Consider the following 3,310-nt stretch of genomic DNA (forward strand, 5'->3'; position numbering starts at 1 on the left):
CACGCCAGTTCAGCCGAACCTGCACTTCACGCCAGTCCAGCCGAGCCTGCACTTAACGCCATTCCAGCTGAGCCTGCACTTCACGCCAGTCCAGCCGCGCTTGCACTTGAAGCCAAGGCAGTTTGCGTCATGCCCGCCGAGCCTAAGACAGTTGTTGGCCCAGAGAGGCCAGATCCAGTTCCGAGTCCAGCCGAGCCCGCACTTCACGCCAGATCTGCCGAAGCCAAGGCAGTTCGCGTCATGCCCGCCGAGCCTGAGACAGTTGTTGGCCCAGAGAGGCCAGATCCAGTCCCGAGTCCAGTCCCGAGTCCAGTCCCGAGTCCGCACTTCACGCCAGATCTGCCGAAGCCAAGGCAGTTCGCATCATGCCCGCCGAGCCTGAGACAGTTGTTGGCCCAGAGAGGCCAGATCCAGTCCCGAGTCCAGTCCCGAGTCCTGTCCCGAGTCCAGTTCTGAGTCAAGAAGTCGCCTGCCCTGTCGAGCAAGAGCCAGAGCCAGTCTTCGAGCAAGAGCCAGAGCCAGTCTTCCCAAAGGCGTTTTCACCGCTGGTCCCGTCTAGCACGGAGCCCTCTTCACCGCTGGTCCTGCCCAGCTCAAAGACTTCTTCACTCCTGGTCCTGTCCAGCCCAGAGCAGCCTTCGCCCCCTGTCTCATCCAGCCTTGAACCAGAGCCTGATAATTTCCCCAAGAAAATTTTGGGGGGGGGGGGGGGGGCTATAAGTCCTCTGGGGGGACCGTGGAGGCCTCACCGACATATTAAGATATTTCCCAATGCCGTCCTGGCCACCTGAAGGGCCTGCTTCGCCATGGCCACCTCCTCTTCCTGCACCACCGTGGCGGCATTACCATCCTGGAGTCTCCTGTCTGTCATCTCTCTGTTCACCCTTCGGTCACAGACTCCAGGATGCCCACCCCCCCTCCCGTGTGCTGCCTTCTACGGCGCGGGTCGCACCTAGTGGGAGGGGGGAGTAATGTCACATTCACCGTCTGTCATCGTCCTGTTCACTACACTTCCCAGAATCCTCCTTGTCTCCACACCTGAACTCACTCCCTCAATTACCCACCTGTTCATCGTCTTCATCATCCGTGTCACCTGTCCTCACCTCGTTATAGTTCATTAGTGTCTGTATTTAGTTCTCTCTGTTCAGTCTGTCTTGGTCGGTTATTGTTTGAGCACACGCTCACTGTTTCGTTCACTAGATGTATTTCCCCAAGCTAGCTAATACACTAGCTATGGCCTGGACAAAAACGAATGACATTGTCAGACTCAGAATGTGGCTGAAATTGAGTTATACTTTTATGATTGTTAAGCATAACTCACATGCTGCCGCAACTTTTACAGTAGCATGGTAGGATAAATGTAACTTCTCCGTATTATAATGTTACCTGCTGCCCGTGCAGTTTGAAGACTCGCGGCGAACTACAGTGTACATAGCGCTGCAAAAAAAACTCTGCCTACTGCCACTTCACCTCCGCCAAATGCTTCCGCCAAAAAAAAAAAAAAGGCAATTCGTGGCAGCGTTCGTGGCAATGGTGTAGTGTATTGTTATTTATTATAATATTTATTTTAATAATTATTATTATTTACATTTATCATAGAAGGGCACAATACATTTTGAGACAAAAGGGGCAGGGGCTTGAGGGGCTCCTTTCAGGTTGTGGTAGAGGAGCACAAAACCCGAGAGGGCAGCAGTGCGCATGCGCAACACACACACACACACACACACACTTGATGCAGGGAGTTTTCACATAAATCACACGCCACCTGCTGGATCAGATCAGATTTTACAGAAATATTATATTATAGGTTACTAACTTAACATAACATAGATAATATAGCAATACTGAAGTCTTCATGGGTGTTTGATTCTCAGCCAATGAATAAACTGTAATTTAAAGACTTGAATGCAGTAACAGAGATCATACAGATAAACAGATTCAAACATGATTCAACGGACGGCTGTTAAAGAAAGAAAAATTACAATTCTGACCATTTGTTCAAGCTCACTTCTCATGAAAAGTGTCTTTGAGCAAAGGGATAAACTTGAAATGACAGATCAACTGAATCTATCTTAAAGAGCATGTAAACAAACACAGGCATGTTTCCACACTGTGTGTGAAAATACACTCCAAAGGCTGACTGTCACTGAGAAGATCAAAACACATTTAATCATGCATGACTTTTAAAGCTCTATGAAAACATGAGTACATTTACTAAGGTCAAGCATCAGGATGAGAAAGTGAGCCAGAAATAATGATGTAGACTCTCCACCATTCAGTCATGTTTGATATGATCATTGTTTGAAGCTTGTCCAACTTTTACCCATCTAAACACAACTACACAGCAAAATCCCCAGTGTTAAATTAACACTGAAAAGTGTGAACTATATAAACTATGAGCAGAGTGTTAAATGAACACTGAAGCAGTGTTAAAGTTAATGAGAGAATTAAGTGAATATTTGAGTGATGATTGAGCGTTATTGAAGACACCTGATGTTAACAAGCAGAATCACTGAAGGAGAATACCGGAATTTGTTTTGGTGATCAGTGTTTGTTTTAGTTGGGCTCTTGACCCTTAAAAATCATTAACTTTAGATTTTGTTTGTTTATAATAGCCAGATGAACAAATAGACAAGGTGATCTGATGGTGTTGGTTGTGTTTTAACATAATCGTTATTTGACCTAAATCACTGAACTCATTGAGAGCTGGATGTCAACCAATCTGGCTTCAAGAAAGGGCATTCAGCCGAGACTGCATTACTGTCAGTCACAGAAACCCTGCGGATCGCAAAAGCTGCTTCCAAATCCTCAGTTCTCATTCTCCTGGATCTGTCTGCTGCCTTCGACACTGTGAATCGTCAGATCCTTCTGTCCACCCTCTAATCACTGGGCATCACTGGAACTTCCCTCCACTGGTTTGAGTCCTATCTCACTGGTAGGTCCTTCAGGGTTGCATGGAGAGGCGAGGTATCCAAAGCACATCAACTGACCACAGGGGTTCCTCAGGGTTCAGTTCTTGGACCCCTCCTCTTCTCAATTTACACCACATCACTGGGACCCATCATTCAAGCACATGGTTTCTCTTACCATTGCCATGCGGATGACACTCAGCCCTACCACTCATTTCAACCAGATGATACCACAGTAGCTACATGGATCTAAAGCTGTCTGGCGGACATCTCGGCATGGATGAAGAAACATCACCAGCAGCTCAACCTAGCAAAGACTGAGCTTCTCGTCCTCCCTGCCAATCCGTCTCTACAGCACAACTTCACTATCCAGCTAGATTCATCATCAATCACACCAACAA

This window comes from Rutilus rutilus (genome assembly GCF_951802725.1).
Source record: "Rutilus rutilus genome assembly, chromosome: 1".
In the NCBI taxonomy this organism is placed as follows: Eukaryota; Metazoa; Chordata; class Actinopteri; order Cypriniformes; family Leuciscidae; genus Rutilus; species Rutilus rutilus.